We start from the raw sequence: 25,392 nt of genomic DNA on the forward strand, positions 1-25,392 counted from the left end.
TTCTCTATTCATTCATTATTTTAGTTTTTTCCTTATATCATTAAGAAATAATGGACACTTGTGTTTTCTCTTGGACTAGAATCCATTATTGCATTATTTATTTTCTTACTCAAATTGCCCTAGATTTGGCCATTGGGACCTTTTCCTATTGGCTCCTGGATCTTTCTGACAAACCTCTACTGTTGTAAGATTTGATTTTCTTTCTTTTTTCTTTTTCTTCCTTAGCATGTCCATTCTTTCTGGTACTACAGGATGATCTAGCTTATCTTATACATTTTCTGCCCTTGTATAAGAATCAGCTTTTTGTGTTCTTGTTGTTGTTGGTCATGGGACTAGAACTCAAGGCCTGGGCACAGTTTCTGAGCTTTTTTTGGTCAGCTGTGGGGCTGGAACTCAGGGCCTGGGTGCTGTCCCTGTGTTTGCTTAAGGCTAATGCTCTACCACTTTGAGCCACAGCGCCACTTTCAGTTTTCTGGTGGTTAATTGGAGATACAAGTCTCATGGATTTTCCTGACCCAGCTGGCTTTGAAATGTGATCCTCAGATCTCAGCCTTCTGAGTAACTAGGATTACAGGCCTAAACCCCTGGCTTCTGGCAATCAGCCACTTTTCTTCAAGGAGAATGGTATTAGAAATCTAGAGCTACCCAGCTCATTGCTATGTTCTTGCCATTAGGTCAGTGATCTCTTTGTCAATATCCCACTGTTAATGGAATTCCAGTCATCCAGATTAAAGGTCTCAGAATCAATTCTTGATAATATCTATCCCACTTACTTATACCTATTAGTTCTACTTTAAGTCCTGTGGGGAGTCAGCCTTTCCAATCCTTTTAATGTCAACCTGCTTCAAATCTGTATCATCCCTTATTTGGATTAAATATGTGTTTATTATACAACAAATATGAAAATACTATGCATATAATCATTATAGAGTGGAGATAAAAACATTTTAATATAAATTTCAAAGCTAAGGTTTCTATCTTTGGACATGCTAAGGAAGAAAGAGAAAAGTAAGATCTGATTCACATCCATTTGGATGTACTTAAATGAATGACACTTAAAAATGGGTAAGTTGGGCTGGGAAGGTGGCTCAGTGGTAGAGCGCTTGCCTTGCATGCATGAGGCACATAAGCACATAAGCAAAAAGAAAAAAGCTGGAAGTGGTGCTGTGGCTCAAGTGGTAGAGCACTGGCCTTGAGCTGAAGAGCTGAGGGACAGCGCCCCGGCCCAGAGTTCAGGCCCCACGACTGGACCCCCCCCCAAAAAAATGGTTAAGTTTAGTTAGGTGCCAGTGGCTCACACCTGTAATTCTAGCTACTTGGGAGTCTGAGATATGAGGATTGCGGTTCAAAGCCAGCCTGGGCAGGAAAGTCCATGAGACTCCTATCTCCAATAAACTACTGAGAAAAAGCAGTACTGTGGCTCAAGAGTGCTAATCTTGAGCAAAAGACAGTGTCCAGGCCCCAAGTTCAAGCTCCAGGACTGGCAAGAAAGAAAGAAGAAAGAAAGAAAGAAAGAAAGAAAGAAAGAAAGAAAGAAAGAAAGAAAGAAAGAAAGAAAGAAAGAAAGAAAGAAAGAAAGAAAGAAAGAAAGAAAGAAAGAAAAGAAGGAAGGAAGGAAGGAAGGGAGGGAGGGAGGAAGGGAGGGAGGAAGGAAGGAAACCAAGTTTTTAACATATGGACCTTTGAGAGACATTAAAGCTGCAAACTATACCAAACATGTACTTTATTGGGCATAGATTTCTACTTATTTTGAATAAATACTTAGAAATGGAATCTATATGCCTCATGTTTAAATATACTATCTTACATGGAAGTTGGAGGTACCATGAGATTCCATTGGGTTCTATAAATACTATAATCTTTAAGCTGCAATACTACATATTCATTAGTTAGCATATAGTAGGTGTTCAACAGGACACAGTCCTTATTCTAAAGGTGAATCACATGAGCAAGCAGGCAATTGCCTGTGAAGCGGGAGAACAAAGGTGGAAGGGATGCAGGCAAGGGGTGAGACAGGGATGGAACAGTGAAGAAATGTAGAGGCGGGAGAATAAGCTAGAAGACTGGCATGGTAGACATCGGCCTGGCTGAACCTACTTCATTCTCTTTATGAATTATTGCTGGTTCTGACGTAGTATTTACACCAGCTATACAGTGTTTCTTCTAGTGTTTAGGAGAAATTTGGAGGGATTAGAGAACTGTCATAACTGCTCTCTGTTTAAAATGCTTATTTTATCTTTGGAAAAAATGTTCAGAAATAAAACATTCTACTTGTTTAAAAACTCCAGAGGTATTTAAAATAAAAAATGAAATAGCCCTCCTCTCCTAATCCTATGCCCCTCCCCACACTAAGGTATTTACTGTTAAGCTATAGGGACATATATTTTTCAAGCATTTTCTATCTTTTCTAGCACTTTACATTCTTATTTTTCTACTTAACAAATAGTGGGGTCATCTCTAAAGACAAATGCAGTATGATAGTTCTTGTGATTGCCCAGTTTCGAAGTATATGGTTCTCCCAGGAAGAATACAGGGTGCTTTTGGCTGCTGCTCTGAAAAACACTTACTAGTGTTCAATTTCCTCAGGACCTCCTGTCATTGGGGCTGTTGGTCCGTAGTCTGAGAGATCTCCACGCTCATGGCCAGGAGCAAAGACTGCACAGAAAGTAGGAAAAAGTCCTGTTTGGACAAATGATGGGAGTAAAGGGTACTTTGGCTTGGGATTTCTCAGTGCTGCTTTTCCTTCTTCCAAATTAGTTGTGGGGTTCATCTTGGGTCAAAGAAGGAGGTTAGTGGGGTAGAACATGATGGGGTTCTGAACAAGAGGCTTTGGGGTTGGTTCTACCACAGTGTGAGTCACTGAGCAAGTACCTCATCCTCTCTGGACTCAGAGACAAATCTTATTTGTCTAGAATATTATTTTAAAATGCATTTAAAATTGATTCCAAGCAGGTGAAGAAGACATAAAAGGCAAACCGTTTCCATTCCCCTTTACATGCCCATATCGTCTGCCAGGCCCCTGAAAGCTTTGGTACTCAGTTTAGGACTAGGCCATTTTAAAAGCCATGTTTCTCCAAGTATGCTCTAGGGGTTTGTTATATTGAGCAGCCCAGCCTCCTCAGGTGAACTTAGTCAGAAACTTGCAAGTCACTCAGGATTCAGACCTAGCCCTGAATGATGCTGAGGACAGCCAGGTCCCCTGGCTCCTTCCTTGGGATGTTCAGTACACAGAGGACCCAGGGAAGCAGGTTCTAGGCACCCACCGTCTGTTGGGTCACAAAGCCTTTGCATGAACCAGGCTTCAGGAAATACTGAATAGAATCTACCTAGTAGGCAGGTACCTCACCGATAAGAGGGGCATGCTCAATAAACTTTGTGCTCACTTCTTAAAGACTCGCGGACACATAGCTCTCAATAAGATTTTTCTTTTTCTTTTTTCTTGTTTTTTTGTTCAATTGTAGGGCTTGAGCTCAGGGCCCTGGTACCATGGGCTTTTTAAAAAAGTTTTTGTTTGTTTGTTTGTTTATTTATTTATAAAAACACAGGATTGATTGCCCTTAAAATAGCTTCCTCTCTTTCATTTCTTTTGTAAACAGTACACCCATGATCATCCTGGGAGATTTTTTGAAGAGAGATGACCCAATCCCTCCCCAAATTTATGGATCAGGGTTTCTTGTAATAAAATCAGAGCATCTGTACATTAAAAACAATTTCTGAGAAACTTCTCTGAAGAGGAATAAGAATGACCAATAGGCACATGAAGAAATGCTCAACTATAAAAGAAATGCAAATCAAAACAACATTGAGATTCCACCTTACCCCAGTTAGAATAGCTATAATCAAGAAATCTAATAACAACAGATGCTGGAAGGGATGTGGCCAAAAGGGAACCCTACTGCATTGTTGGTGGGAGGGTAAACTTGTTCAACTACTTTGGAAAGTAGTATAGAGGTTCCTCAAAAGACTATACATAGAGCTCCCCTATGACCCAGCAATCCCACTTTTGGGCATTTACCCAAATGATCAGAAACAAGGCCACACTAAAGCTACCAGCACAACTATGTTTATCACAGCATTATTTACCATAGCTAAGATATGGAACCAACCCAGATGCCCCTCAGTAGATGAATGGATCAAGAAAATGTGACTATATATATATATATATATATATATATATATATATATATATATATATATATATATATATGGTATTCTATGCCTCCATCAGAAAGAATGACACTGCCCATTATTTAGGAAATGGAAAGACTTGGAAAAAATTATTTTAAGTGAAGTAAGCCAGACCCAAAGAAACAAGTCCCATGGTTTCCCTTATTTGCAATAACTAGTATATGTCTAGGATAATCTTACTAGACAAGCAGAAAAGGTCAAAAGCTATGTACATATGACCATATAAGATGATGCTAAGTGAAATGAACCCCAAGATAGGGACACAAGAGGTTTTTTCTTTGTCACTGTTGTTTTTAATGTACTATGTGAATTTTTTTGTTTCTCTTGTATGTTCTTCCTGCATAGTATAACCCCTGTTTTCACTGTATTTGATTCTGGAGCTCTACATCTTGTATATACATTTTTCTAATTTGGGGAGGGGAAGGGAAATAACAAAATGCTGAAATAAGGATACAGGATGACTGAATTGTGGGGCTGGGAACGTGGCTCAGTGGTAGAGTGCTTGCCTTGCAAGCATGAGGCCTTGGGTTTAATTCCTCATACCACATAAGCAGAAAAAAACCGGAAGTGGTGCTGTGGCCCAAGGTAGAGCGCTAGACTTGAGCTGAAGAGCTGAGGGACAGCACCCAGGCCCAGAGTTCAGGCCCCACAACTGGACCCCCCCCAAAAAAAAAAGAAAAAAGAAAAGGATGACCCAATCGTAACAATGAGACGTACAAGACACTATGTTGAAAACAAACTTTACAACTTGGGAGGGGGGATCGTTGGGGAGGTGGGGAGGGAAGGGATGGTAGAGGAAAAACAAAGGCTGGGGTAACAATGCTCCATAGGAAATGTACTCATTACCTTACTCCTGTAACTGGAACCCCTCTGTACAGTATCTTTACAATAAAAAAATTTTTTAAAGCAATTTCCCTGGTGATTCTGTTTCTCAGCCAGGTTTCTGAACTGTTAGACCAAATATTCCAGAATGAAGTAAGCAATAACTTTCCTCACTGAAATGAGTTAGAAACAATGGGTCCTTAGGAAGCCTCATCTGGCAAGAAGTCTGTTAGCTTTCTTCCTTAATTTTCTTTTCTCCCAATCCCTTCTCATTCTTGCTGTCGTGAAGTTTAGCTTCCATTAGCTGGCTGGACATGACACTTGGAATAGCAGCGCCTCATGGTGGAGAGAAACAACAGCCTGTGGAAAAGTACTGGACGCTGTCCTAATAGATAGTGGGACTGCAGGTACCAAGGAGTCCTGCAGGGGGCAGCACGTCCTCACGTTCTTACATACTGATTTCCTTTGCCTACCTAGGTGGATGATCTTAGTGAACATCCAGGGCATGGAGGGGAGAATCTGCTCCAGATCAGAAACCACGAACCACCGCTGGTGAAACTGGAAAAGGCTGGGAAGAGACTAAGCACAGAGAGTTGAGCAAGACTTGTGAGGAGATTAAAGTCAATGTGTCCTGATAATAATAATGTGTCCTGATAATAACTATCATGATCAGGGTAAAACTATGGTGGTCCCCAAATCCCTATATAAACACTTGTAAACATACATTTGTCTATAATAGAAGCCACTGTCAGATATGTCATGGAAAAGAGTTCTATTTATTTTATGTGGTACCCATGAGTCAGGCAGTAATTCATGGATCAATCCTATTGTCTGTGATATTTTTACTTGACGACATACAGGCCACTACATTATTGTTCTAATTTTGCATCTTTTCATTGATTCCTTCCTTCCTGGCAAATTTACTTTCTCTTTCTTCCCTTTCTTTCACACACACACAGACACAGACACTCACAGACACACAGACACACAGACAGACAGACACACACACACACACACACACTTCTGATTTTTGTGCCATACTTCCTTCAATGGAATGTTTAGTGACACCTAAATTAATACGACTAGAAGGAAGACGTATTAAAATGTATGTACATCCACCAATCTACTTGGATGCTTTCTTTAGAAAAATCAACTGCAGCCAGGAGCTCATACCTACAATACTAGCTACTCTGAGGAATGTGGTTCAAAGCCAGCCAGGGCAGGAAAATCCATGAGACTCTTATTTCCAATTCACCCCTAGAAAACTGGAAGTGATGCCTAGTGGTGGAGTGCTAGCTTTGAGCAAAAGAACTCAAGGAGAGCACCCAGCCCTTAGTTCAAGCCCAGGACCAACAAAAATAAACTGCCTTTTTATGTAGATATATTTGTGTCTTTTTATAATGCACATTATGGTAATTCAATACAAATATACAATGTATAATAATCAAAGTAATAAGAGTTTCCATCTTTTGGGGCATTAGTCACTTTTATATTAGGAATTTGATACTTTTCTAACAATTAAGTGTATGGAAAGACTGGAAGTATGGCTCAAGAGGTAGATCCCTGAGTGAAAATGCCAAGCAAGATTTCAAAGCCCTGAGTTCAAGCCCCAGTGCTAGCACACACAAAGGAGTATGTGCTTAAATATTTAGGATGTGGTTTTAACTTTAGTGGACTAAAGAATCAAAACAATTATGCTACTCTATATGTTGTTAGTACCTTTTATTGAATGTCTTTCTCTCCTCCCTTCCTTTTCTCTTCCCAGTCTCTGGTGACCACTATTCCATTCCATTCTTCTGTAAGATTAACTTGTTAGTATCCACAAGTGAGTAGATCATGTGGCATTTGTCTTTCTATGACTTATTTCATTATTCATTTAGTGGTACCTATATCTATATCTTTGTTCAGTTACCCACTGAAGGTCATCTGTATTGATTGTATATTTCAGGTAATAATAACAGTAATTCAATAAACAGGGGATGGTTGATATTTTGGGGGGTAATGATATCAGTTTCTTTGATTATATGTAGTAAGAGAATTGCTAGACCCTGTGGTTGTTCTATTTTTAGTTACTGAGAGCTGTCCACAGTTTTCCATAATGACTACACTAATATACATCCCTACCAACAAAAATATACGAGTCTCCCCCTTCTCTATACCTTTGACTGCTTTTTAAAAAATAATAGCCATTCTAACTGGAAGAGATAACTAATTGTAGTTTTGATTTACATTCTCTGATGATTGGTGAGACTGTACTTGTTTGCTATTTTATATCTTTTAGAAGTATCTCTGCAGTTCTTTAGTCCATTTTAAAATTTGTTTTTTGTTATATCTGTTTAGTTTTTAGCCTCCCCTGTTTTTGCTGTTACTGGGGTTTGGATGCTGGGCCTTGTGCTTGCTGGGCAGTGTTTGACCACTTGAGCCACACCCTACCCCAATTATAAATTATATTTTTAATGTCAAATTGTTTGAGTTCTTTATATATCCTATATATCAATCTTCATATGCAAAGGAATAAAACTAGATTCTTTTCTCTCTCTGCACACAAAAATCAACTCAAAGTGGATGAAAAACCTAAATGTCAAACTAAAACAATGATATTACAACAAGAAAACATAAGAGAAACACTTCAAGACATAAGGTCTGCATGATAGATTTTGGAGTGACACCAAATGCATAGGCAGCAAAAGAAAAAAGAGACAAATGGGATTATATCAAACTAAAAAGTTTCTGCATAGCACAGGAATGAACAGAACTGAGAGCCAGCCTGGAGAATGGGAGGAAATAGTTACAAACTATTCATCTTATTATAAAACATTTTTGACCAATATATAATAATTTACATATTTATAGGGTACAAGTGACATTTTGGTTACTGTACACATTGTAAAATGATCATTTCTGGGTAACTGAAATGACCTTGAACCTTTATCATATCTTTCTGTTGAGTATATTGAAAATCCTCCCTTCTAAACATTGTGAGATACATGATACATCATTTTAAACTATACTCTATTGATCACAGAATGCCAGAACTTATTCCTTCTATTAACCCCTATCTTATATCTAGTCACCAGTCTCTCCTCATAGTTCCCACCTCCATACTTTCCCCAGCCCATGGTGAGCATTATATTGTTCCTAACGTCTACAACTTCAGCTTTTTGCATCATGTGGTGTTTAATTTTCTGTTCCTGTTTTATTTTCTTTAAGATAATGACCCCCTGATCCACCTATGTTGTTGCAAAAGACAAGATTGTGTTCTTTTTATGGAAAAAGTAGTATTCTACAGTGTATTTATACCAATTTTCTTTAGCCATTTGTCCCTTGTTGGAAATTTAGGTATGTGGATACCCAAGATACTGCAATGAGCAAGGCAGTGCAGAAGACTCTTCAACATACTGACATTATCTCTTTCTGATGTATAACCAGTAATGAGATTGCTACATCATTCAGTAGTTCTATTTGTTGTTGTTTTCTTTATTTTTGAGTTGCCTCCATCATGTTTTCCATAATGACTTTACTAATTTACATCCTTGCCAACAATGATTTCATTCTAATAGATGCACTTAGGCCCTAACGTGAGGAGTTAGCACTGAGAAGAGTGTATTATTCTCCAGATTGGCCTAACATTTCCTGGCAGATGGTTGCTTGGCTTTATTTCTCTGTTTTGATTCTTGTAGCTACTCTAAATAGCTCTAGCATTCCACTGATAGCCAAGTTTGTGGGGGCTAGTGTAATGGTTTCTTCATTGATTTGTTTCCTTGGATATATTAGCTGTATCCCTGACCACACTCTAAGCCTTAGGACTTCAAGCTCCAAGCCAACATCTCTTATATCTTGCAGCAGTGCCACATACATTGTGGGATATGCACTAAACAACCATTAAGGCTGATAGGTTGAATAATGACGTAAGGTGGTTTAGAAGAGTGAAGAGTACAGAAGAAGTGGGAAAGGAATAAAAATGTCAGTGTTGGTGGTTTTATGAACTGGTCAGAAATTCACAGGTCTTAAATGTTTTGGGGAAATTTATATTGGGCACTGCTCTTTGTCTAGCAAATAAAAGATGTTAATATATTCCTGTTACTGGCATGTGCACGACTATGTTATTAGAAGCCACTTTATCATTTTCCTGCTTTAAATAGAAATGTCTATTTATGAATTCTGCTTGTAGTTTTTTCACAAATAAAATAGTAAAATTTACATTGGAAAAAAAATGTCAGTGGCACAAGGAAAGGAAATAGTTGAGACCAGAAAATGAAATAGAGGGTCAAATGTAAGACAGCATGAACTGAAGATGTAGGAAGGCTAGCATTTTCACAAAAGGGAAATATTTTGGTGGATGATAACATTTGAAGAGATATTCATAATCAAAAAAATGAGTCCCCCCACAGCAGTTTAAAGAAAAGGAATGACTCTAGAGACACAAAGGAAAGTTATAATTTTGTTGTTTTTTTTTTTTGAGATCATCTTGCTATGTAGTCCAGGCTGATGTGTAATTTGTAATCCTGCCTGTACCTTACAAGTGTGGGGATTACAGGTGTGTGCCACCACAGCCTACCTAAAAGTTATAGTTTTGGATGGAAAAGTTAGACTACAAATGAGTCTACAGAATTAATATAATGGACCACACTTTAAAACCTCCTTCAAGTTAGGCACCAGTGGCTCACACCTTAATCTTAGCTACTCAGGAGGCTGAGATCTGAGGATTGAGATGTGAAGCCAAGAAACGCCATGAGACTTTTATCTCCAAGAAACTACTCAAAAAAGCTGGAGGTGGCACTGTGGCTTAAGAGGTAGAGTGAACAAAAGAAGCATGTAAGCCCAGAGTTCAAGCCCCGGATTGGCCAAAACACAAAACACAAAACAAAAAACAAACAAAAAACTCCCTCAATGTTTCCATCAAATATCGATTATAAGACTAAACTCACTTTTAAAACTTGCTTTATTGTTCCACGTAATTGAGCCAGTTTACCTGCCCACTAAAATTTTAGAATTTGCTTTAGCTCTGGAGTCTTGGACATAGTAAGTCAAGTTGGGCAGCCCTTCTGATCCTCAGCCCCCTAGGAAGGGGCATGGCTCCAGAAACTCTTCCTAAACAGCTTTATATTTAGAGATGTTTACAATTTAGGAAGGATTATGACACTTTGAAAGTAGATGTTTTCTTATTTTCTATTTGTTTTCCAATTCCACATATACTTAATACAATATATCAAATTGCTTTAGTGCAAAACTCAGAATCGTATGGTTTTAATCATGCCTATTTCTTATAGAAGTGGCTGTTTTCATTTGCTGTAATGGTTTTGCAAGGAAGCATTTCATATTGTTGCAGGGAAAAAGAATCCATAGATTTTCATGGTATAAATGTGCAATGGCCAGAAACTGGATCAGTGATTTGGTCATGGTTGTAAGGAAACATAAATAAGTCTGAAAACAGTAAAAGTAAAGCCTAGAAGATATTGGTTAATTGAGTTTCTGATTAACTATGGGTTAATGAGAAGATACTTTTTGTTTGAAAATTCTCTAAATAGCCTCAGTCTATTTTCTGCTTTAATAAGTAGTCTAATGAACATGATTAAATCTCTTACTGATTCAACATCCTGCAATGCCTCAGGGTCATTGCTCTAAATATAACATACAATTCTATATTGTGCTGTGGCTAATGGAGGTGTATGAGTTTATGATGAGTCCTACCTATTTCTTTACTTAAAACCTAGATTTCGGGCTGGGTAGAGTGCTTGCCTAGCACGCATGAACCCCTGGGTTCCATTCCTCAGTACCACATACACAGAAAAATGCTGGAAGTGATGCTGTGGCTCAAGTGGCAGATTGCTAGCCTGGAGCAAAAAAAGCTCAGGGACAGTGCCCAGACTCTGAGTTCAAGCCCCAGGATGGCAAGACAAAACAAACAAACCAACCCTTCCCTCCCCACCCCAAATCTGGGCTGAGGGTGTGGCTCTGTGGTAGAGAGTATGTCTGCTATGCACAGAGCCCCAGATTCTAATCCCATCAGTGCAAAAATAAGTAAATATTAAATAAACAAATGAGCTCCTGTGGTCTGTACCTTCCATTGTATATACACTTATCTTAATTAAACAAGTAAATATCTATTACATATCCTAGAATCATTGACTATTCCATCCCACAAGGGACTTTTGAGATTATGAAATTTAGGGCCACCAAATAACAGATGAGGAAACACAGAACCAAAAATAGCAAGGAGGATCTGGAGAGCCAGGGCTACAATCATGTCTCCTGAGCTCAACCCTAGGGGCCTGGTGACCATGTCATGCCGTAACTATCCAATGATGCAAGTCTGGGTCAGTTCTCCCCTTTCCCTTGTGAAAACAGAGTTCATTCAAATTTTGTTATTTGCAACTTTTGGTGAATCACATATAGTCTCAACTATATGTTGAGTCAGCTCCATGGGGAAAGGTACTGGTTTCATTTAGTTTACTGGTATATTCTGAACACATAGAACAATACCTTCCCCTTAGAAGACCTCCAGTAAATGTTGGTTGTATGAATGAGAGAATGAAATGAATACTGAATATCTATGTAACTTAATTTTGAGCTTACAGACTATATACATATATATGTATACATATGCACATTACATATGCTAATCTACTGGGCATTTGTTAACTAGTGGTTTGAAAATTATAGATTAAATTCACTATAGTCACAATTTTGAAGGCAGAATTAGAAAATGGAAGAAAGGAATAAATATTAATTGTCATAGTCGAAACATCTCAGATTTATGTCTCATTTGGACTGTCTTTGTCAAATACTGTTTTTATTCAGGAGCCCAGATAATACAGTTTTAATATACTCTTCTAATAATCAAGTGAATCAATCAAATAGGAAATGTTAAACCCAGCTTACAAAGACGATTTTCAACATAAATTCTATAGAATAATACAGCACATGACTCCTGAAACAAGACAGAGAATCAGGGAGAACAGAAAATTCTCACACCCACCCTACGCTCATTACCAGACGTGCCCATTACTCTCAGGATTGCTGAATGTATGTAAATCAGGGGAAAGGCTTTCTTTTTTTTGGGGGGGGGGGTCCGGTCATGGGGCCTGAACTCTGGGCCTGGGCGCTGTCCCTCAGCTCTTCAGCTCAAGGCTAGCGCTTTACCACTTGAGCCACAGCGCCACTTCCGGCTTTTTGCTTATGTGGTGCTGAGGAATCAAACCCAGGGCCTCATGCATGCAAGGCAAGCGCTCTACCACTGAGCCACCTTCCAGCCCCTCTTTTTTTTTTTTTATTGTGAAAATACTGTACAGAGGGGTTACAATTACATGGGCAAGATAATGAGTACATTTCTTATCAAGCATTGTAGCCTCCTCCTTTGTTTCCCCTTCCCATCTTCCCCCCCCCTGCCCCTCCCACCCAGTCCTCCCCGCTCTCCCCCCCCAACCCAGGGGAAAGGCTTTCTATAGGAAAAACACCTCAGAAATGAATCAAAGGAAGAATGAAGCAAACACTCTTTCCTTAAAGAGCAGTTGAAAATTTGAGTGTGATCACTAAGGTTGTGGCCTACTCAGGGTCTTGGTTTCAATAATACTGACTCCGAAGATGGCATTATCTATAAGAGACACTCAGGGAATCACCTGGTTATTCCAGAACATGTTCTAGGTCTCCAGAATCCTTTCAATTTTGAAACTATAAGCTCTTTGTTTTTTTGTTTTTTGTTTTTTTTTTTTTGGGGGGGGGTCTGGTCCTGGGCCTGGGCGCTCTTCAGCCCAGGGCTAGCACTCTACAACTTGAGCCACAGTGCCTCTTCTGGCATTTTTTTTTTCTTTTTGCTTATGGGTGCTGAGAAATCGAACCCAGGGCCTCAAGCATGCAAGGCAAGAGCTTTACCACTTAGCCACCTTCCCAGCCCCAAACTATAAGCTCTTTAAAGTTGAGGACCATGTTGAATTCCTACCTGTATGGATACTGCTTGGTATAATGTTAGAAAATAAAAGAAATTTAATAAGACTTTTAAAAATGAATTTTGGGGGCAGACTTAAGGGCTCTCTGCTAGATTGGAATGGTTTTTCTTTTTCTTTTTTTGGGGGGTCCAGTTATGGGGCCTGAACTCTGGGCCTGACGCTGTCCCTCAGCTCTTCAGCTCAAGGCTATTGCTCTACCACTTGAGCCACAGTGCCACTTCCAGTTTTGTTTTGTTTTTGCTTATGTGGTGCCGAGGAATCGAACCCAGGACCTCATGCATGCAAGGCACGCGCTCTACCACTGAGCCACCTTCCCAGCCCTAGACTGGAATGGTTTACAGAAAAGTTAATGGAAGTTTGTGATGGCCAGAAAAACTTTCCTGAGTAGAAGGGGAAACACAGGGGGAAATGAAGACATTGTTCTGAAGTTCCAGTCCTAGGTGATTCTGGGCTAACCTCTAAATCCCTTAAATCCTCCTAATCTGCTCTTCTGGGAGCACTGCTTTGTTGGAAGCAGAGACCCAGAAAATCATGTTTCCTCTTAGTAAAGTCCATTGAAAGGATAGTGTTCCTCTCATTCCCTTATCCCTTGACTTTGCCTGATTTCTATGCTATCACATCTAATAAGATGTGCACCTTCTGTGCACCATGGAGACACTGCTTTCTGGGTACGGATTTGGTTTTGTTTAGCCCTGAGTTCAGATTTCTGCTCAAATCAACTTTAAACTCTTCTTAGATGGGGTGAAATGAGTGGACATAGACATGCAGGGATGAGGGGACACACAAGTAAGACATGGCCTCCAGCATGGAACTGAGAACTGGCTGCCAGGCACAGCAGTGCAGTGCAGTGTGCAGTCTCCTGACTGAAGGGCTGGTAGGTTCTAAGGTCATTTAGGGGTCAGTTTGAGACTTTGGGGGCCAGAAGTATTTTGAGACTCTGGATTTATATATTAAAGGCTTGGGAAGAGATGCTTTTATGCCAGCTTTCCCTGGTCACATAATTCTGGAAAATTTGAGAACAAAATCTGTACTTTATCATTCCAGTTTCCAAAGAGAGCCTGCATGTACAAACCTAACAAATGAATCCTTAGGACAGGAAGTGTTACCTTGTCTTCTTGCCATTGACATAAAATTTGTGTAAAGCATGTTAATAAATAGTTTTATTAGTTTTCCAATGTCTCAATAACTAGGTTGGAGATATGAATGATGATATACAGCAAATCACATGCCTAAACCAAGAACTTAACTGTTTTAGTTTCTTAGCTGACTGAGAGAGGTTTTATAGTTATTTTAAAATATGCCCTGCTCTATCCACTGGCGAGTTTATTTGCCAAGGAAAGGTTGAGAGGCTGACAGAACTGTGCTGAAATTCCTCAAGAGACCTTTCTTTCCTTGATATTTGGGGTAGAGCTTTTGACAAGGCCCATCTGTGAGACATGGAATTCCACTGGCCAACCAAGCCTGACAATAAATCCTTTGACTTGCATAGATAAAGATTAGGCTGATCTAAGGCAAAAGGAAACAATAATCAGAGTTACCTTGAAACCCAACTATTAGTCTGGCCCTTCTACACATCATGCTAGACACCTCTGCCCCTTTATCCATCTACTGGCTTGGTGATGACAGCTACCTTGCTTAACTAAGGGCTTTGGGTTAAAATCACTCATGATGAAAGAAATAGGGCTGGAGAAGGAAAGAAAAAAGAAAGCAGAGGCAATGAAAATGGTAGAGAAGAGAAAGAGCAATTTTGATTTAATTCCATTATGGGAGATTAAGTTTGAGTTAATGGTAATTGCACACTAAAATACACTTCTTTACATGCAAAAATAATAGAATGGGGTGCTACAGTCCTCAAAGCAGGGAGGAGATGTCATGCAGGGCAGGGGACTGCTTGGTACTAGGTTTTGGAATCTAAGTGCCATGTGAAGGCAGCCTGGCGTATGCTAGACCCAAGTTCAGGTATTTCAGTAATCTCAAGTGATCTCCTCTTTAGGAGGGACTAGAGGCTGGGGTGAGGGGCCATGTCTGTCCACACATCTACTTTTTACCACTTTTGGACTGTTTGGTTTTTGAGACAGGAGCTTTCTCTGAACAAGCCCCACTGATTGAGAACTAGCAATCCTCCTGCTTAAGCCTTCCAAGTGTGGGGATTAAGTTATTCATCACCGTGCATGAGTTTTCAGATTTAATATTCTAAATCCAGATTGCCCTTCAAGGATAGGAGAGCATATGTGTCAATGTAAAAAAAAATAAGGCTATATTATTGTTTTTTTCCTCTTTCTTTCTCCCATTCTCCCATTCTTCCCCCCTCCCTCTCTCCCTCTCTCCCTCTCTCCCTCTCTCCCTCTCTCTCTCTCTCTCTCTCTCTCTCTCTGTTGGCCAGTACTGGGGCTTGAACTCAGAGCCTGGGAGCCTTCCCTTAGCTTTTCACTCAAGATTTGAGCTCTTTAGTGGTTAATTGGAGATAAGAGTCTCATGGACTTTCCTGCCCCAAATCCTGGCTTCAAATCATAATCCTCAGATCTCAGTTTCCTGAGTAGCTAGAAGCTGGCATGATCCACCAGCACTCCATTACGTTATTTTATTTACCAGTTTGTTCATTTACTTTATAAGCCCATAGATATGAGCCTCCTTTGTTCTCTGGCTGAGGCCCTGCAAATGGTCAAGCAGGTCTGTTGACAATTTCCCTGCTAACTTTATTTTGTACTTTAACAAAAATTAAGAAAGTAGAGTTTAAAAAGCCCTCTGGGTCTGCCTGTGCCTTTTGTCACATTATTATAAATTGCGGGTAAACGTTTCATAAGCCAAATTGCCACAGCTATGGGAACAACCAGCACATGCCAAGCAGGCAATTTGGAGCCAAAAGTCTCAACTAGAGATGGCCCGACCTGGTTAAAAGGCCCATGAGTCCTTTCCACACTTTCAGATGGACATGTGGCCATCGCAGCTCTGTCCTGGCTGAACCCCACTGTTGGATATATTCTTCCAAGTGATACCTGGCTCTACAAAGTTGTCAAACATACCTTACTAAAGGTTTGTATTTCCAAATTGGCCAAAGCTTGAATTTTTCTAAAAAGTCAAAATGAAACCCTTCTTATTCTCTCTCTCTCCTTCCTTTTTCCTTTACTTCTCTCCTCTCTCTTTTTTTTTTTTTTTTCAGTCCGTCGTGGGGCCTGAACTCTGGGCCTGGGCGCTGTCCCTCAGCTCTTCAGCTCAAGGCTAGCGCTCTACCACTTGAGCCACAGTGCCACTTCCGGCTTTTTTTTTTTTTTTTTTTTTTTTAGCTTATGTGGTGCTGAGGAATTGAATCCAGGGCTTCATGCATGCAAGGCAAGCGCTCTACCACTGAGCCACCTTCCCAGTCCCACACTTCTGGTTTTCTGAGTAGTTTATTAGAGATAAGAGTCTCACAGTCTTTCCTGCCCAGGTTGGCTTTGAACCTCAATCCTCAGATCTCAGCCTCCTGAGTAGCTAGGATTATAGGTGTGAGCCACCATGCCCAGTTCCTCTCCTCTCTTCTTTATCATTTACATATATGATAAGGTATCACTCTGTAGCCAAGGTTGATTTTGAATTTATGCTCCTTCTGTCTCTACTCCTCACAGGGCACACAGACATTTATTTCCAGAATAACAAAGGTATTGGTCCTGGAAAGTGGATGAGCTTGTAATAGGAAGGAAGCAGACAATTATTCACCCGGAGTCCAGGACTTTTGCTTATTATCCCAGAACTGAAAGTGCCCCATTGCATCCTCTTAAGTGAGTTCAGGAACTTCTTCAGGCCTCTTTTCATCACCATTAAACACGTGGAATAGATGCTTTTTTGCCTAAAGGAAGTGGCTATCTGCATAAACTGAATAAACAAGGAAAAGTACAAAATGTCATGTGAATATGTTTTATTCATGAGAGTCAGCATGAAAGCAGAGCACTGTGAAGAAAGAACTATGGGGTCAGTATTGGGTCCAGCCACACCCACACCCTCATAGCCATCTCAGGCAGTTGGGTTACAAAGGAGTAACCCAAAAAGAAAAAAAAAAAAATTGGCTGCACCAAAGACTGATTTCATATGAAAGGAACAGTTTTGACGACAATTGTCCTGGGTAGCAAGACTGAGAGGCAGTCACATGAGCTAAGGTCCCTGACAGGTCAAAGAGTCTAGAATTTTGAGAGCTTAGAAGTAGGGATGCTCAGCCGACACAAGAGGTATTTCATTGCCGTTTGTCCGTTTTGAAATTCTCACATAGCCCAGTGTTGTGGAGGTTGAATTAGACACTTTATCTGGCCTTAAGTTAGTTTTGGTGACACAGATTACAAATACAGGATTCTGAAAAAAAATAGCTTTAGCTCTGTTTGGATGAATATAAAAGTGTATCTTTCACTGACATAGGAAAAAAAACAACCTTGGTTAATATCTTTTCCTTTTTTTGACTCATTCAATTTAATTACAAGCCTGTGGGGAATGAGCTACTATAAATTGGTGAAACCAAAGTTAATTAAGGGCACTCCCTTCAGATTATAGCAAGTGTAGAATTATAAGGGTCTGGTGTCTGTTTCTTTACAGTCAGAGTGCAGAGTGGTGTGAGAATGTAGAGCGCCAACAGAGAAATTCATTGTCTCACAGATAGGAAGACTACTAATGGGAGTAGAGGCAGCCCCCACCTGGCCCAACTCTGGCTACAGTTCTGAAGGTATAGAACCAATCATAGTCCTTGCTGAGTCTCAGCCTAAGCCTGGTGAGAACATCCTAGAAACATTGTGAGGAGTTTCACTTTTTCCACCAGATCAGAGTGACCAAAGATGTGTTAGCATCGACCTCAGAGTGAAAGGGCCAGTTTTCTGCATCTCTCCTGGTTGTTCTGGCAACTAAGTCTTAAATTGAAAGAGAGAGACAGGCAGACAGAGACAGAGACAGAGACAGAGAAATGCTGTGAACTACTGAAAGAAAATAAAGCATATTGTAGTTGTTAAGCAAATACCTCCATGAAGAGAAACTTCTCTCTCCCCCATCTCCCATCTTGGTTCTAAGACTATATGCAAATAGGACTTCCTTGTGAAGGAAATCAAAAGATTCTTGCTAAGATGTTCAAATCCTGGCCTCTTTTCCTCCTTCATGAAGGATCCATGTTTGAAGGAGTTCCTCAGGTAGTCCTGTCAGTAGATGCGGTTCCAAACCCAGCTTACCTAGGTGTATCTGGGCTGGTCACCAGGTGACGCGGGACAACCCGGGCTCTGAGATGTCTTTGTATCTGCTCTGTATTTTGCTAACCCTAAAACCTGAGAAGGATGCAGGGTAAATTCTAACTCAGGGAGTGAAGTCATCAATATGGAAAGATATTCATGTAAGTTTCTAGAGCTTCTAATCGCTTTCTGATGTCATGTTTATACTATTAGTAAATAGATATGTGTGGAAAGCTATTGGGGAGAAAACCTCTATTCCATACAGACCTGGAGTTAGGAGCTAGGACACATCCCACAATACCCTGGCGCAGAATCAAATTCCCTGCTTTCATATGAGGTAGGAGCTTAGTTTGGACAGTAGTCTGACATCTACTAGACTTTCAACAATTATTCCCTAAATATTAAAAAAAAATAGTCTCTGGATGTTCAACTGCTACCTCCCTCTCTAGGGTTCTGTGCTCTCAGTAGCACTTCCAAAGTCTAAGTAACAATGAGGACACTGATCCTTAAAGTTTGACTATAAGTAACTTGAGTTTATTTCACAAGACTTTAATATATTTTTAATTAATTTCTTGTATATACTAAAAGTCAATTGTCTTTCTCTGTTACAGAGGAACACTAGTCTAGAGAATATAAGTCCGTAGCTTCCAAGCCCAAGCTTCCTGTCACATTCCCCTCTGCCACACAAAGAGATATGTGGTATTTTTCATTCTGCTGAGGGGTACAGTGGTCAAGGATTAATGTTGGCTGAGGTTTTAAAGGGAGAATGTAGCAATATTACACAAGCAAGAAACAGAACACTAGAGTGGATTGATCAGAATTTAACAGTGTTATACAACATGTTCATTGTACCAAGGGACTAGTAGATGACTTAGGAAGAGTGCTTGTGTTAAAAGTCTTTCTGTTATGTTTGGCAGCAGTGAACAGCAGTCCACTTTAGCAATTACTTAAAATGTTTGAAGCCCAGTATGTGGGAGAAGGGGAAGCAATAATGGATCCCCTTTCATTTTAATCTGTCACCCAACAAGCCCTTAACTGAACCCATGCAGCATGTCAACAAGTCTGTGCTGTCTGGGAGATATGAAGATATGAAGGCGAACAGTCTTCTATTACTGAAATCATAATTGAGTAAAGGCTGTAACGTATATTTATATAAATATTTACAGCATGAAACAATATAACTCAGGTCATATAATGCTGTTTCCAAGGGTGATGGGGCATTATGGGAGCCGGTCTTCAAGCTGATCATGAATGGACAAAAAAGCAGGGGATGGATCTATTAGGTAAAGATTACTGCAAAGGTGCCAAGTTCCCTCTGTAAGTTCTTCCCTTCCCTCTTCCCCATCTCCCTGACTACTTTTCCTCCATTCCTTTGCCACTCTGCATAGTGTGATCTGTATCTGTACATACTTTCACTGTGACAGTTATATTGTAGAACTGTTTGTAAATCTGTCTCTCCCACAAACTATAATCTCCTCTAGGGCAGAAATCCTGCCCTTTTACCTTTGTTTCCCTGACATTTAGCAGGAATTTTGACAGGGGTACCTATTCAATAATATCTTGAGGGAGAATGGAAATTAAGTACAGGCTACATTCAAGGACCAGTGAGTATTACAACTTGGCAGGAATAAAAGATTCATGAAATAGGGCAGTGGGAATTGAAGCTACAAAAGTAGGTTGGAAGGGGGTTTGATAGTATCAAGTGTTGGTGAGAAAGTGGAACAGTGGAAACTCTCACACTACTGGTGAAACTCTAAGTTGGTATAATATTGGAGAACAATTTATCAGTGCATAGTAAAGTAAAAATTAAAAAAACACATGTTTTTATCCTGTATTCTAAAAATTCCATTCTAGAGAAGCTCTTATACACAAGAAAACAGGTATGGGGCATGGGAAGGTGGCTCAGTGGTAGAGTGCTTGCCTAATATGCATGAAGCTCTGGGTTCCATTCCTTAGTAGCACACACACAGAAAAAGCCAGAAGTGATGCTGTGGCTCAGGTGATAAGAGACCTAGCCTTGAAGAAAAGAAGCTCAGAAACAGTGCCCAGACCCTGAGTTCAAGCCCTAGGACTGGGAAAGGAAGGAAGAAAGAAAGAACAAAGAAAGAAAAAAAGAGAGAAAGAGAGAAAGAGAAAGAAAGAAGGAAAGAAAGAAGGAAAGAAAGAAAGAAAGGAAGGAAGGAAAGAAGGAAGGAAGGAAGGAAGGAAGGAAGGAAGGAAGGAAAGAAGGAAACAGGTATGGAATATTCACAGCAATACATTGGGAATAAAGTCAGTATCTAACCAGAGAATGGAATGAATACACACACACACACACACACACACACACACACACACACACACAGACACATCTGTATCATTATGGGAAAATATTACAAATACAACACTAAATGAAGGAAATATTTTAATTACTTAATTAAATATTTAAATTAATTCTATTTAAGTATTTTGAAGTATTTAATATGAAGATTTAAATTACCTTCTATTGGCTGGGAAGGTGGCTCAGTGGTAGAGTGCTTGCCTTGCATGCCTGAGGCCCTGGGTTCAATTCCCCAGCACCACATAAGCAAAAAGAAAAAAGCCGGAAGTGGTGCTGTGGTGCAAGTGGTAGAGTGCTAGCCTTGAGCTGAAGAGCTGAGGGACAGTGCCCAGGCCCAGAGTTCAGGCCCCACGACCAGACCTCCCCCAAAAAACCCCAAAAAACAAAAAACAAAATTACCTTCTATCTACAATTTAGGAATAAATACATACAAACATAGACAAACACACATACACAATATATACTTGGGCAGATGGAACACCAAATTCAGGACACTAGGAAAGAATTTGTGACCAGAGACATTTATAAAAGGGACTAAACTATACTAAACTGGTGGAGGATACATGAGTATTTTGTTGTATTACATTAAATATATTGTGCTATATCTTAATGCATAAAATGTTTTCAAAAGCTTAGACCCAGGCGGGCACTGGTGGCTCACGCCTGTATCCTAGCTACTCAGGAGGCTGAGATCTGAAGATTTCAGTTCAAAGCCAGCCCGGGCAGGAAAGTCTGTGAGACTCTTATCTCCAATAAACCACTCCAAAACTGGAAGTGGTGCTGTGGCTCAAGCGGTAGAGCGCTTGCCTTGAGCTGAAGAGTGAAGGGACAGCGCCCAAGCCCAGAGTTCAAGCCCCATGACCGACCAAAAAAAGCTTAGACCCAGGTTATGGTAGGGCTAGAATATCATATTAAAGAAAAATTTTAGTCAAAGTTTTTATAACTGTGACAAAAAATCTCAGAGAAACAGTTTAAAGATGGAAAAATTTGTTCTGGCTCACACTTTTGGAGGTTTCAGTCCATGGTTGGCTGGTCCCATGGTGAAAGAGCTCCTGGAGCAAAGCTGCTCACTCTCTGGGGAAGAACAAGAGAGAATTATGAGTAATGAGAAGGAGCCAGGACAAAACATACCCTTCAAAGACACACTCCAAGCGGTCCACGTCTTCAAGTTAGGCCTCACCTTCCCAGTTCTAGCACTTCTCAGTTAAGATTCTGAATTCACCAATGGATTGAACAATTGATTAGGTCATAGACATCACCATCATTGACAACCCCACCCAGACCCACCCAGAGATGTAGGTTACTAATCTCCTAGGTTTTTTTCAACTCAATCAGAATGCCAGTTAAGATAACCCATCACAAAAGGCTAGCTGTAATTAAGAAAGAATGCTTGTAGGGCCGGAAATGTGGCTTAGTGGTAAGGTGCTTTCCTAGCATGCATGAAGCCCTGGGTTTGATTCCTCGTACCACATAAACTGAAAAGGCTGGAAGTAGCACTGTGGCTCAAGTGGTAGAGTGCTAACCTTGAGCAAAAGAAGCTCAGGGACAGTGCCGAGGTCCTGAGTTCAAGCCCCAGAACTGGCCAAAAAAAAAAAAGAAAGAAAGAAAGAAAAAAAGGAAAGCAAGCAAGCTTGTAAACTCTCTAACAGGTAAGTAAGAGATATCATAATTGGTGTACTTCAAAAGTCAGGTTAGAATAGTGCTATATAAATTATGGGACAAAACACAAAAGTTTTAATACCACATTATTAGATATGCATAAGAAACATCCCCCCTGCAGAAGTGTTCACAGGCCCAGGTTCCAGTGGGGTGAGGGAGGACGTCTGGTGTAGGGTAAGTATTCTAAAGGCCAAGAGAAGGTTTAAAGTAGCAAATATATGGGTTTTTAAAGGGCCATAAGGAACTTGAATCCATAAACCACTTCCAAGCCGAGATCAGAAAAGGAATAAGACATATTAATTGAAAAGAGATAAAGATAAAGGGGCAGAATGTATGAATAAAAGAGAAAAGGTAGGGCATCCAATGGGATAGGTCATAAAGGCAAAAAAGGAAAACAGCATCAAGTGCATAAATGAAAGCTCAAAATGCCAAATATGATGGAACTGGCCCAGGATTTGAGAAGCTGAAGCAGGAGAATTTTGAACTTGAAACAAGCCTAGGCTACATAGTGAGACCCTTTCTCACTATATAATGAGAAAAGGTCTTTTTTTTTTTCTACTTTCTACCAAAAAGGACAGAAGGAAGGAAGGAAGGAAGGAAGCAAGCAAGCAAGCAAGCAGATAGAGGGGAAGGAAAAGGAGAGGAAGGGAGGCAAGGAAAGGGGAGGGAATGGGAGACCAGATCATATGTGAAGAGGAAAGATGATACAGGAGGCAGGCTTTCTTAATGGCTGATTAGCATCAGCCTCTTTCTCAGGTAACTTTTTTGTTTGTTTGGTCGTGGGGTTTGAATGTGGGGCCTGGACGCTGTCCCTGAGCTTTCTTGCTTAAGGCTAGCACTCTACCACTTTGTGCCACAGTTCCACTTCCAGTTTTCTGGTAATTATTTGTAGCTAAAAGTCTCATGGACTTTCTTACCGGGGCTGTGTGACTGTGACATATGTGTGGTCTGGGATCTCTTTGCTAACCTACTTCCTCCATTCCTGAGTAACACAAGCCAAGCTCTTCCATAACTCACAGTTGGGATTCTGAGAAATAAACACAAGTCTCTCAAAGTGTCCATCCCTAGGTATTTTAAAGAATCAGTGAAAGTTGTTCCTCTGGGCTGGTGCCAGATTTAGAGGGGCAATCAGGGACTCACTCACACTTTGCCATTGAAGAGACCAAAGAGGAGTTGCTCTTTGCTGAGTAGACATAATAGTAGCTCAAAATGTCTTCCCTGAAGTTCTTGTGTACTACACAGGAGTTGTTGCATATTCATAGCCCTGGCACCCCTAGCAGTAGGTAGTCAAAGTAGATGAAGAAGTGTGAACCATGGCCAGGCTCTGATGTTGTATCAATGCTCAGAAGTAGGCCCTGGGAAAACTGAATCACCAGTTGGGTTGGGCTTGGTCCAGCCTGATCCCTGCGCTTAGAATGACCTTTCCCTTCACTCCTTGACTCCTAGCTAGTCTCTAGTCTCTTACTATTGGATCCTTCAGATGACCCAGTGGTGACCTCAACCAGACCCTGACCTGACTTGTTTTAAAATGTAGTTTGAAGTTAAGCCTCTCCTGTGACTCCTAGTGCTAATCTAACTCCTGGTTTGATTCCTAGATCAACATTCCAATCCCTCATCCACCTCCACCTGAGCTCTAGTCTAATCTATTAATTCAACCTGACCTATTTCCCAGAGGAGACAAGAAACCCCACTTCCCGGGCACAAGAGATGTACCCAGATAGGTGCCGATCAGACCTACTCATTGAAGTTGCCTCAGAAGGCTGATGGTGGCATTAGGGAAGGGTATGGCTATGAAGTCACATAGAAAGACTGCAGTCTACTCAGCAACTTTTCCAGAAATGGATCTTTTTCTCCTGACTCGGCTTAACCTCATAGTTCTTACTCCTCAGAGCCAAGAGCTTTCTGCATTACATAGTGCTTCCTTTTTTTTTTTTTTTTGTCAATTGTGGGACTTGAACTCTAGGCCTGGGTGTTGTCCCTCAGTTCTTCAGCTCAAGGCAAGTACTCTACCACTTGAGCCATAGCACCACTTCCCATTTTTTGGTGGTTAATTGGAGATAAGAGTCTCATGGACTTTCTGTAAGGTCCACTCCTATATGGATAGCGGACTCCACTCTCCTCGCAGCAAAGTCTCCACCCAGTACCTGCGTTACCTAGGCAACTGGGACACCTGGAAGAGGTCACATCTGCATCCGCTGAGGTCACATCTGAATTTGATGTGGCCACACCTTTCTCTGCCCATAACCTAGATAAGTGCTAGCCCAGGATAAAGCCTAGCCCAGGCCCAGATGCTCTCTCTGCCTTTCTCTACCTCTCTCTGCTCTCTCTCTCTCTGTTCTTTTCTAGCTCTCTCTGCTCTCTCTCTGCTCTAGCTCTTTCCTCTTTCTCTTTCCTCTCTCCCAGCTCTCTCTCATTCCCAGGCCTTTCCCAGCCACGTGGAGTGCCAACCTTACCTGGTCCCAGCAGGTCTATTGAATAAACCTACCCCTTACCTGAATACCACGTGCTGGTGCTGTTCTTACTCGGCTACCTCTTTTTAAAAACCTAACATTTTCCTGCCTGGGCTAGCTTTGAACTGTGATCCTCAGATCTCAGCCTCCCGAGTAACTAGGATTACAGGCCTGAGCCACTGGTGCCCGGCTCTCTATTTGTCTTTTATTTATGCCCTTTGGAAAGTGCCTCCAAATTCTAGAAACCTTGGCCCAAACTTTACAATGGTAATACAGCCTCCTGGCTTCTAGAGTCAATGACTCTGTAGCCATGGGAATAGCAGTAGACACAGTACCTGGGCATGTTTAGTGCATCCTGATATGTACAGATATTTCCTGGGAAAGGGACTTATGACAAAAACAAAACAGAATTTCTCTCAGTCACCCTATCCTATACATAGGCCTAAAGAAGAGAAGCTGTAAGTAATCTGGTTTAAAGGCAGACTTTTAAAAGGTATACGCTTGGGCTGGGAAGGTGGCTTAGTGGTAGAGTGCTTGCTTCACATGCATGAAGCCCCAGGTTCAATTCCTCAGCACCCCATAAGCAGAAAAATCTGGAAGTGGTGTTGTGGCTCAAGTGGTAGAGCATTAGCCTTGAGCTGAAGAGCTGAGGGACAGAGCCCAGGCCTAGAGTTCAGGCCCCATGAAGGAAAAAAAAAAAAAAAAAAGTATACACTTACTTTGTAGATTGCCCCTCAATTTAGGTTTTTTGTTTGTTTGTTTGTCTGTTTTTGTCTGTTTTTGTCAGACCTGGGGTTTTTGTCAGACAGGGCCTGGGCACTGTCCCTCAG

The 25,392-nt window shown here is 40.7% G+C and overlaps 1 protein-coding gene across 2 annotated transcripts in view; it reads right to left on the reverse strand.

Moving 5' to 3' along the window:
* Nucleotides 1–21,632, reverse strand: part of Wnt8b (Wnt family member 8B) — a 48,139-nt gene extending 26,507 nt beyond the window's left edge. The window contains exon 1 of one of the 2 annotated variants that reach the window (XM_069993739.1): nt 21,585–21,632. The gene's annotated coding sequence lies outside the window, so the exon portion shown is untranslated. Of the gene's footprint in view, nt 1–21,454; nt 21,523–21,584 lie in introns of those variants that run through there. The other variant, XM_069993733.1, reaches the window with a different exon arrangement.
* Between the last annotated feature and the right edge of the window lie 3,760 nt (nt 21,633–25,392).

Source organism: Dipodomys merriami, unplaced genomic scaffold (genome assembly GCF_024711535.1).
Source record: "Dipodomys merriami isolate MVZ:Mamm:240054 unplaced genomic scaffold, mDipMer1.0.p SCAF_102, whole genome shotgun sequence".
In the NCBI taxonomy this organism is placed as follows: Eukaryota; Metazoa; Chordata; class Mammalia; order Rodentia; family Heteromyidae; genus Dipodomys; species Dipodomys merriami.